This window comes from Podarcis pityusensis, assembly GCF_964106645.2.
Source record: "Podarcis pityusensis genome assembly, chromosome: 1".
Lineage (NCBI taxonomy): Eukaryota > Metazoa > Chordata > Lepidosauria > Squamata > Lacertidae > Podarcis > Podarcis pityusensis.
In genome coordinates, this window is record NC_138028.1 from 31835709 (window position 1) to 31847895 (window position 12187).

Genomic DNA, 12187 nt, shown 5'->3' on the forward strand with positions numbered 1-12187 from the left:
GGTATCGGTGATCCTGGTTTGCCACACTGGAAACAAGTTGTATCGGTGGCTACAGGCTGGTTTTCATTTAGCGCTGCTGCCAGCAGATGAGCCTTGTGGGTGGCTGTACGTACAGACTGACAAATGCGAAGCATGGCTGCTGTGTCTGTGGCAGGATTGTGTATTATCGGTTGTAACGCAACCTTACAATCCTCATTGGCATTTTCAAAGGCCAATTGTTTGATGATTATTTGCTTGGCTTCATGATTTTCAATTTGGCGACTCACTGCTGTAAGCAGCCTATCCATAAAGGAAGAATATGATTCTCTTGCCTCTTGCCTGATTGAACCCCACCTTGATTGAATACTGGGTTCTGGGATTTTTCTCATTGCTTGTTTAGCAGCAAGAGCAGTGTCCCTCAATAAGATTTGCAGCAGTGTGGCTTGCACTGAAGCTTGAGCGAAGGGACCATGCCCCATCATGGCATCTGTGACGTCTGCGAGGGTAACATTTGGATTATTTCCTCTGACTTGTTGTAACAAGGCTGGAGCATAAGCACGGCAGGCAGTTTCCCATTCGTGGGCAAACAAAACACCAGCTGATGGGGGCAACACTGTATGGGCCAAAAGCTTGATGTCCTCTGGAACCAATAGCTGGGCTAATGTGGCTTCTAAAAGCGCCTGCGTATATGGGGCTTGGAGTCCATTGGCCTTTACTGACTGTTGCAGCTCTTTCAAAATCTTAAAGTCAACAGGTTGGTGTTGGGCTTGGGTGCCTGCTGGGGCACCAGCAGGGGGCACAATAACAGGGAATGCCATAGTATCCTGAATTAAGGAACAGCCAAGGACTGCACGTTGAAAAGGTTCTGGTTCTGGTTCTGCCGCTGAAAGAGCAGGATCATTGCCAGCCAGACCACGGTATTTTTGCAGGATTGGGTCCTCTGGTGAGGAACTGTAGTCCGGAGGTTTAGGGTCTGGAGCTGCTGGCAAAGCAAGTATTGGAACAGACTCTAACACAGCAGGCTGAATTAAAGAAGCTGAAGGTTGTGTTGGCAATGCAGCCATGGAGATATTTTTTGGTGATAAAGAGTCCATGGCGTAACGAACCTTGCACCATGCATTTAGAATCCGAACACTTATGCTGGGGTGCCCATGAAAATGTTCCCCGATCTTGTCCCAAAGTTTCAATTCCCAAGTCCCATCTGCAGGAAACCAGGGGGAATGCTCTTCGATGGCCAGAATGAGCTGTATCAAATCACCCTCCGGAACTTCCAATTTGTTGGAGGAGAGGAGAAATTTTAAGTCTTTTAAAAATTTCTGTTGGGGAGCAGACAAAGAGCTGCCCATTTTTCTAAAATCAATATAAAAAAGAAGGGATCGAACTCACCGGGATCTTTTTAAGATGATTAGCGCTTGAAGCCCTTGCCGGGCGTGGTAAGCCAATGATATCCTTTGCTAGGATCGAAAAACCTCACACGGTTTCCTTTTAAAACCTCAGTCTGCCTCAGACTGTTTTCTTTAAGTTGCCTCACACGGTTTTCTTTTAAAATCCTCTTAGTCCTCAGACGTATTCTTTTATTCAGCCTCACACGGGGCACCACTTGTCGGAGCCAGCCGTTACAAGTGGCGGAGTTTAGCATAAAATAAAGACACAGAGAGCCAGCAATATTTTCATGATGGTAGGAGCAGCTCCTTTCGAACTTCCCTCTCCTCCGGTAACTTTTTTTATTATCCTTTGTCTCTCTCCAGCCGCATGGCTGTTTGCCAATGTCTCACGTTACCTCATCCGGTCAAGGCTTTAACCCACCCACAAACCATATAAGGTCAACACATTCCAATACATTGTAAAGCTCAGAGTGCTGGTCAGCCGAGGTCAGGGGGCACCCTGCAATATTACAAGCCTTCACCGTGGCTTTATGACTCCCACAATCCTGCCCTGTACAAAGCCAAAAGACTTCTGACTCTTCACTTCATCAGGTCAGCAGGAACCATGCAAATTCTCTGCTAGCAACCAACGGCAATGCAGGAAACACAAGAACTTCCTGCTGAATCAGGTCAGTGGCCTGCCTAGTCCAGCTTCCTGCTCTCACAGTGGTGGCCAACCAGATGCCTGTGGGAAACCTGCAAGCAGGATCTGAGCACAACAGCAAGTAGTACAGCTCCACGGTCAATTGTAAAAATGCAGACATGCCATTTGAGCTGGTAAATATGGTTGGGAAAGCAAAAGGGAATTATTCTGCTCCTTTTTAGTGTTATGTTCAGGGTCTATAATGCCCAGTAATGGAAAAGGACTAAACTGCAATATGGACAAAAGTATAGACAAAAATACTTTTGACTGGAGCCCCCAAGCACCCTACGAGCACCTGTCAGTCCCGGATCAAATCATTGGAAAATCAGCAACTAAGCTTGGCATCAACATGTCCTGTTACTGTCTAGAGACCTCATGCAGTTGTTTAACCATGAGCTTATGTCATGATGCTATAGTCTCCCTAGAGGGGGAGGCATAGACAAAGCCTAAGGCAGGGAAAGCATATTTCTTTCCACTAGTGCATCTGTTTGGGCACAGGAGTCTTTCTGTCGCCAGAAATTGTCCAACATCCTTTATGTTAAAGGATGCTAGTTATAGGAAAGGGTCGTTTTAGGGCATCAAATGCCTGTATATTATGGCTGCTGCTTATTTCCACTTTTCACATCACATGGTGGATAGATGACTCTTGTTTTAAACAACACGGATCCAAGGTGTCCTGCGTTTTATTTTAAATCTGGCAACGTTATCCAGCAGGAACAGCATATGTCTGGATAGAACGGCAGGCGATTTCTATGACCATTCAGCTTCATTCTGACCAGAATGGCTTCCTGCATGAGACAATGGCAGACCCAGATGGTGGCAAACCCAAATTCACAAAAATCAGGAGCCCCAGGTGACCTCCATGGCTGGGAGTGCCTTTTACCAGCTTTGGCTAGAAGGACAGCTATGGCCATTTCTCAGCCAGGATAGCTTGACCACTGTCATCCATGTGATGGTAGTCTCCAGCCAGGATTCTGCAATGCGCTCTATGTAGTGTTGCCCTGAAGGTTGGCCAAGAAGCTGCAGCTAGTGCAAAATGCAGCAACTTGGCTGCTCACTGGGGCAGGCTATCACCACTATGTTATGCTACTGCAAAATTTGTCAATTAGCTATCAAGCTAAGTTCTATGTGCTGGTGTACAAAACTCCATACAGTTTGAGACTAGGCTACCTAAAAGATAATCCCTTATATACCCAGTCACTGTGTTTTGCACAGTGCCTCTTGCCAATGCCATGTTATCAGGTCTGTGGGGTGTATAGGGTGTTAGGGGAGAGGTAGTACCTCCGGAAGGGGACAAGTCATGCTCCTTCTGGGATATTTTCCCTCTTTTGGTTCTCATCCTGTATTCACTCTCTCACCTGTGGCTCCTAGAAGCTGTCAGCATGTGACAGCGGCCACACCCTGGGAAACGGCTTTGATTGGCTGGCTACACCAAGTGAGGGTAGCCGATGAGTCTCAAACCCTCAGCTGTTAGGGGCTTCCCTTGCATGTGAAGACAGGCTCCAGTGGACTGAGCGGATGAGGCAAACAGTGGGTCCAACAGTCAAGAAGGCAGTTTCTGCACGTGCTGCAGAGGGAAATGAGAGGCAGATGGGGCTCATCAGCCTGGGAAAGTAGCCAATCTAGGAGAAGGAAAACTCTGGTCCTAAACCTCTGCTGCCTTGGATCAATGTTTTAAGATGAGCTGTTCTTGGTCGCAGCTTAGAAGTTTTATATCATCACAACAGCCAAACCAACTTTTCCAATAGAATCAGCGGATTTTCTTCTGCTTGGTCCTGTAACTTGGATATTTTCTATCCAAAAGTGTTTGGATCCCGTCATATCATGTCTCTAAAACATTTAAAACATTACAATTAAGTGCTATCCAAGCCAGCACTTGTCACATTTTGTTTACGTTTCAGCCTTCACTCTCCTAGAAAGAATCCTGTAAATATTCACTATCTCCTCCGGATTACTGGAACAAAAGGTGGAGGTAGAAGAGGGGTAAGAGAAAGCAGAGGTAGAAAAACATCACATTTGGATTGTGACGTAGCTGAACTCCGATAGTGAAATAAAAGGTTTAGCTTCTTAGTATGATTAAAAGAGAGAAATTAACAGATCAACAAAGGATAAGTGAGCAGATGCATAGGCATGCATCACTCCAAAATCACAACAAAGACAAAATTTCAGTAAGAAAACAGGAAAGGCAGAAGAATGGCCAAGCTGAGAAGTGTCTAGCATAAGAGCAATCCAGACCAATCACTTAAAAGCCTTCAAGCCCCCTCATTTTTGGCAAGGTTCCCACACTTGCCTAATTGTGCAGAGGAGCATTCATATTTGGGTCCCTGGTGACAACCATGCTCCTGGGATAAATGAGTTTTTAAGCAGAGGTTGGCTGGCCATCTGTCATGGATGATCTACCAATCAGTGAGCTTGACACTGATACCAGGGAAGGTCCTAGAACAGGTAAGTAGATGGTCAGTGTGTCAGCACTTAGAAAAGGATGCTGTGATCACTAAGACCAAGCATGGGTTTCACAAAAGCAAGTCATCCCCCGCTATTTAACTCCGATGTACCCTTTCCGTCCTCCATTTTTGTTTCTTAAAAATTATGTTGCCCAAAGGTGGTTGTAAAAAATTGGCACAGATGACTAGTCCACATTATTCAACTAATTTTCCCACCCTGCTATTATCAATTGTAAATAATACGGCCTCAAAAGGTCTTTAAAATCCAAAATTAATAGCCTGGGCTACAATTCTCCTACTTGGGAGTTAAGTCCATTTAACACAGTGGGGCTTACTTCTTGGCAGATCGTGTGTAGGGCTGGGATGCCAGAAATTTCCCAAAGGAAGAGAGCTATCATGTGGGTCCCCATGCATGGGCTGAAGGCACACGATGAAGCAAACTTTCTGAAGCTAAGCAAGTCTGAGTATCCATGAAAGACAAGCATGTGTTTGACATCTTGATAGAAGAAACACAGAATAAAATAATGGAATAATTAAATGCCAAAAGAGTAAGAGGAAAGGACTGACAACAGTGATAAGTAATTCTATGTGCGTTTGCCAGAGAGAATATGCAATAAATCTTTCAACAGAAGGCTATGCAGGATCCACCAAGTTGTTTTTTTTAAAGGCGCATGCTAGCTCCCAGCCAAGGTAATCTATAATTATCACCCAGGGGATTTCTTGTAACTTCTTCTGAATACCAGGCCACTTGTAAGAGGAAGATAGGGAACTAGGTGGCCTACTTGACATCTCATCTCTGCATCTCTAGTGTGCAATACTAGTAGCCAAGCAAAAAAGGGGGGGGGCTCTAAGGACCACAACCCCTTTTGGTATGTCTAGATGCAGGTTATTCTATGTGGCAATGGTGAAAAAAATTTATAGCAAAGGGAGAGGTTTGATTGCTGCACCATCTGCTTAGGGCCTCGGGGAAACACATTTGGATAAAGTCAATTGCATGAGAAATTAGTCAGTTGCCTGTGCTGGATGAGGTTGCACATGGCCTGAAGGAGCAGGTTTGCAGTCTGGGGCTCAGGTAGCTTCAGTGACTGGGAGCACCTTTCACCAGCTGTGACTGGTACAACAGCTTCAATCATTCCTGGACTATGAAAGCTTGGCAGCAGCAGTTCATGCGCCGGTTACTTCAAGCCTGGATTACTATGCACTTGATTCAAAAGCTGCCACATTGGTGCAGAATGCTGCAGCATGATTGCTGATAGGAGACCCTGTTGGCAAATCATGCCTGTGCTCAGAGACCTGCACTGGTTGCTGATTTGCTGCCAGCCTAGGTTCAAGGTGTTACTATTGGTGTATAAAGACCTGAGCAACTTGGGATCGGATTACCTGTGGGATCACTTTACCCCCTATGTGCCCATCTGATTGCTTCAATCTGCAGAAATGACATTGTTACAGGTACCACGTAATATTCATTCCTCATCTGTAACACTTTGGAACTCCCTGCCTATTGATCTCAAGCAGGCACCTTCACTGCGCTCTTCTGGGCACCCGCTAAAAACATTCTTGTTTCAAAAAGCCTGTCCAGGTGCTTAGAAAGTTGAGATAATTTTAATCTGGTTTAGTACTTTTTGTATGTTTTAAAGCAAGGTTGTAAATTTTTCTTGATATTATCTTATCTTTTTGTAAACCACTTTGAGGTTTTTGGGGTGTGGTGTTTTTTTACAAGTGATGTATAAATTTTAGGAAACATATAAATATAATATTAAGATATGTGTTAAGGATTTGTTCCCAGGGAAAGATGCAAAACTCTGCAAGCCGGTGCAGAGAAGGCACAGTATCCCTGGGAAGACAGATTCATATGCTACCCACCAACATTACATGTGCACACTCCAGTCTTCAGCAAACCAGCCTGGCTGGGAGTGGGACTCAGTAGGATCAAGGGTTGGGGCTCATATTGTGGGGGGCAGCAATGAGGTGTCAGATTACTCAGCCTCTTTCTCTTTCCTGGTCCCAGTGAAATAAAATACAGAAATAGATAACAGCTCACTTGGGAGTCCAGATGTCAATTTTATAGCAGCTGTTCTGCCACTGCAGCAAACAGATGAACTTACAGAGCCTCCGGCACAGAGTTTACAGACATGGATAATCATTCTAGAGTAATTACCAGTTTGCTCCCCCAGAGGAATTCACCTGTGAGAAGTCGCTGGGAACTAATTACTCCAATTACTCCCTTGATGCAGGCAGCCTCAGTGAGTGAGAAGGTGCTGCTGGTACTAGCTCAAAGCCACCTTCTTTCCAGAGCTGCAAAAGGCTTCTTCATGTTGAATCCTAGATCTCTCTGCCCATCTATAAGAACTATACGGCTTTCCAGTACCTATATTGTAGCACAGCCCTAAGCAATGCAGATTTTGCTGTTATGTAGGCATTTTCCAACCCCCAAGCTTCCCGCTGCGCATACTCTTCTGCTGCACCAACTATAACACAAGTTACACTCTTACATGGCTGGGGCATGCCCTCCAACATTTCTCCGATGAAAATGTTGTTGCTGTTTTACTATTTATACGCCGCCCATCTGACTGGGTTGCCCCAGCCAACCCAAGTGGCTTCCAACATACTGTATAGAAGAAGGAGGAGGAGGAGTTTGGATTTGATATCCGGCTTTATCACTACCCGAAGGAGCCTCAAAGCGGCTAACATTCTCCTTTCCCTTCCTCCCCCACAACAAACACTCTGGGAGGTGAGTGGGGCTGAGAGACTTCAAAGAAGTGCGACTAGCCCAAGGTCATCCAGCAGCTGCATGTGGAGGAGCGGAGACGCGAACCTGGTTCACCAGATTACACGACAACTGCTCTTAACCACTACACCACACTGGCTCTCTTAATTATAAACACATGATTAATCATTTTTAAAAACTTCTCTATACAAGGCTCCTTCAGAGGTCTTCTAAAGGTTGTACAGTTACTTATCTCTTATTTTATTTATTCCAAAGTTACAATACACTTTTGTCCACTGCCATAAGATCACAGAACAATCACTCCAATCCTCATTCCTCAGTTACGTATCTCCTTGGCTCAGGGGTTGCATAACTCAATACTCTCCGACATGTCTCTGATGAAAATAGGTACATCCTAAGGAAAAGCGGGACATTCTGGGATCAAATCAGAAGCCAGCTTCTGTAAATCGGGACTGTCCCTGGAAAATAGGGACACTGAGAGGGTGTGCTGGGGGTAAACCCAGTTAGTTTACAAAATTACAGAAACCACCTGGAATAACTGCACATGGGCATTGCACTATTAAGGGTCCAGGCATATGTGCCATTGCCAGAACAAAGCATGTAAAATGACAATTTCACACTGCTATGAAATCAATTAAAAGTTGGATTCCCTAAGGCTGCTCTGTGTGGTTTCAGGGGCTGAGTGAAAGGAGTTTGGTAGAAAGCCAAAAACCCCAAGTAATTGTTCTGTCTCCTGTTTGCTTCCAAGGATTTGAACTCTTGTTTGGTCTGATCTTGCAGGGTTGCTTTTATGTTATTTGCACGAGGCGTTTCCCAGCTTGAAACCAGAGACACCTTCCTCTGAGGAAAGATGGCGCTAGTAGGTGCATTTCTTAAAGAGAAAGCAGCACCTCCATATGCCTTTTTGGGGTGATGCCCTGAATTTGTCTTGCCTTAAAGAATAAAAATGTCATTTTTTAAAAAAGTCTATTTCTGCTCTCCCACCCTGGATTTTCACAATACCATTGTTTTCACTTAGGCATGAAATACATCGGATCATTTTTTAAAAAAAAGTTTTTATGTTTCTGGTCCTCATAGTAGTAGGTATAATCTTGAGAAAAAGAGACTGTATTCTTTTTTAATGTAAGAATTCCCCCTATTTTATTTCCAAACATCATGGCCTTGAAGTATCTCTTATTACTAATGCTTACAGTGCAATCCTATGCACACAGTGGGCCCACCACTTACCTGAGGGTTTGGTGTCAGAGGACTGCAATCAAAGGCAAAAATCACACAAAGCCAGGAATCCTCAGACCTTTAAAGACATAGAATCATAGAAGTGTAGAGTTGGAAGGTATTAAGTAGTGGGTGGACATAGCAGACGACACAGAGATTTCTCTAAGTAATTCTTTATAAGTAAGCTGGAACTGAACTGAACTGCAAACAGCTCAGCTGGCCTGCTTTTGTAGGCAGCCGGCTGTCAACATTGCAACAACAACAACCCTGGGTTTCCCGCCTAAATTAACTTACGTGGACTTCAGTGACAACTATCTACAGTGGTACCTCAGGTTAAGTACTTAATTCGTTCTGGAGGTCTGTTCTTAACCTGAAACTGTTCTTAACCTGAAGCACTACTTTAGCTAATGGGGCCTCCTGCTGCCGCCGCACCACCAGAGCACAATTTCTGTTCTTATCCTGAAGCAAAGTTCTTAACCTGAAGCACTATTTCTGGGTTAGCAGAGTGTGTAACCTGAAGCATATGTAACCTGAAGCGTATGTAACCCAAGGTACCACTGTACACAATACCCCTGGTGGCCAGGGTGAGAACTTCAATACATAACAGAAGGGACCCCAAGGGTCATCTAGTCCAACCCCCTGCAATGCAGGAATCTCAGCTAAAGTATCCATATGCTGAAGAATGGTTGAGCCTAAGAAACTCTCAGAAGCCAGATTTTTTGCAGCCGGGAGGGTGAACCATGTAATACAACACAAAAGCATGCAGATTTGTTTACCTGTGTCCCAACCACCAACTCTAATTTCCTCAGAGGCACTCCCCGTTTATGGAAATTTGGGCTTCAAATCTCTTTTAAGTACCAAACTACGCCCCTGCATACAGGCAACAGCTTCCCATACTTCCGAGATCTGAAATTTATTTATTGATTTCATAAAAATTATACACAGCTCAATTGTAAAAACAACCACCACCACCTCAGAGCAGTTTACAAAAAGATTTTTAAAAATTACAACACAACTAAAAGTGAAAATACTAAAACTGATTAAAATCACCTCAACTTTCTAAGCAGCTGGATAGACTTGTCTAAACAAGAATGTTTTAAGCAGGGGACAAGAAGAGTACAGTGAAGGCACCTGCTTGATTTCAATAAGCGGGGAGTTTCAAAGTGCAGGTGCTGCCACACTAAACGATTCGATGGCACATGCGGCGTAAGGCAATCTCGTAGGTAAACTGGTCCAATGCTGTTATGTGGGAGTCATAAAGCCACGGCAAAGGCTTGTAATATTGCAGGGTGCCCCCTGACCTCAGCTGACCAGCACTCTGAGCTTTACAATGTATTGGAATGTACTGACCTTAAATGAAGTTGTGTTTCCTCTGGGCAGTGATGACCCTATATGGTGATGGGTGTAATAAAAGCCTTGACCGGATGAGGTAACGTGAGACATTGGCAAACGGCCATGCGGCTGGAGAGAGACAAAGGATAATAAAAAAGCTACGGGAGGAGAGAGAAGTTCGAAAGGAGCTGCTCATACCATCCTGAAAATATTGCTGGCTTTCTGTGTCTTTATTTTATGCTAAACTGCGCCATTTGTAACGGCTGGCTCCGACACTGTTAAGGACTGCAACCATGTTAATAGCCTGTTAAGAGCCTATGGAAAATGTACCATTTTCCCAAAAGGACAAATCCACTTACTAAAGGAAGCCAGCCAAGTGTATTGTCAACTACACAATATAGCTCCGCTCCCTATTGGGCACATAAATGTAGGAGGAGGCAGCACAGCATGTTGTTCCTTGGACTGGGCTGAGCTGTACAAATGCTGCGCTGAAAACAGTATTTCCAGTCCCAATAGCTGTTAACAGGCAGACATACGTAGCTCTCTTTTCTTATATATACAAAAAAAAAATTATCCAGGAGCAGGAGAGGAAATGGAAGTAAGAGAACTGTGCATTTAAAAAACCAGCAGCAAGCATTTATCAATCCCACACTACAAGAGTGCCACCTGCTGGGTCCGATCAGATTCTACTTGTGAAAAAAATATAACATTTGGTATCAACGACGAAAACAATTACAGTGGTACCTCAGGTTACATACGCTTCAGGTTACAGACTCCACTAACCCAGAAATAGTTCTTCAGGTTAATAACTTTGCTTCAGGATGAGAACAGAAATCGGGCTCCAGCGACGCGGCAGCAGCAGGAGGCCCCATTAGCTAAAGTGGTGCTTCAGGTTAAGAACAGCTTCAGGTTAAGTACGGACCTCCGGACCGAATTAAGTACTTAACCTGAGGTACCACTGTATAGGAATTTGACAATGAAGAACTATGTAAGATTTTAGAGCAAGAGTAGCTACCCTGTGGCACTTCAGATACTGTTGGACTCCAAAATCCCATCAATCCCATCCCGCTCAATGATGAAGGGTGAGGGCAGTTGCTGGCGTCTGTCTGCCTCAGGAGACAATAGTGTGTGCCTTCAGGGGCAAAGACAAACTGACGTGACCTCTCTGGGGCACAAGTCTGGGCAGTGCTTATGGAGGTCCTGGGCTGCCCAGATGGCGACCCCTCTCTAGGGCTCCAAAGGAAAGTAGAGCAATATGTTTGGGACCAGTCTAGCTGCAGGCATTGCAGGAAGGAGGCATGCAAGATGCCATCCAACTATCTTAGGGACTCCACTCCAGATGTGTGTAGGGTTTACTGCTTAGCCTTTTTGTCTCCTGAAAAAGTCCCACAAGGCAAAGGAAGCTTAGGATCAGTTTCCCTTCTCCTAGATTGGCTACCTTCCCAAGCTGACGAGCCCCCTCACTTCCCTCTACAGCACGTGCAGAAACCGCCTTCTTGGCCATTGGACCTGCTTTTGGTCTCATCCACTCAATCTGCCGGAACTTGCATTTGCATGCAGGGCAAGTCCTAACTCACCAAAGGATTGAGACTCATTGGCTAGCCTAACCTGGTTTAGCTGGCCAGTTGAAGCCATTTCTGGGGTGTGGCCGCCATCACATGCTGACATCTTCTAGTGGAGAGCTGAGTGAAGGGTGGGGACCAAAGATGGACAAACTACCCCAGAAGGAGTGTGATGTCGTCTTGCACCAGAGGTACTACCCCTCTCCTAACACCCCATCCACCCCAGGCCTGTAATCCAACATTAGAGGGCCACACGTTGGCTACCTTGTAGTCGTACCTCGGCTCCCGAACGCCCTGGGAACTTGGACGTTTTGGCTCCCAAACGCCACAAACCCAGAAGTGATTGTTCCAGTTTGTGAACTTTCTCTGGAACCTGAACGTCCAATGGGACTTCCGCGGCTTCTGAAGCCACGATTTGGTTTTAGAAGTAGAACGGACTTCCACTCAACTTCCAAGGTACAAATGTATAGGAACTCACTGTGAAGGACAACTCAACCCAGCTCACCCTTTTGCAAATGGGTACTAATTAGTCAGAAGTTATATGGAAACATTCTATGCTTCATGAATATCTAAACATTGTTGTCTTTAGGCTTGTCAGTCACGTCCCCTGACCTGCGAGCATTTAGCATAGAAGATTATTGATAGTTGTAGGACAGGGATGGAGAAATTCAGGCAGGAGCCAAGTGCAGTCCTCCAGGCCTCTCTAGCTGACCTTCAGGCCTCTGCCCAGACCACACTCCCCTGCCAAGGCACACTCCTCCTTCCCAGGCCACATCTCTCACTGGTTCATCCTTTGCAGCATCATGGAATGTTTTTGCCTGGCTGGAAGGCATCTTTGAACTTCAAACTATGCTTTTTGC

At 45.1% G+C, this 12187-nt stretch overlaps 1 long non-coding RNA gene across 1 annotated transcript in view; it reads right to left on the reverse strand.

The window, feature by feature from the left end:
• The window catches only part of LOC308462543, a 301862-nt gene that overhangs the window by 269623 nt on the left and 20052 nt on the right, over positions 1–12187 (reverse strand). The gene's annotated exons all lie outside the window — the stretch shown is intronic.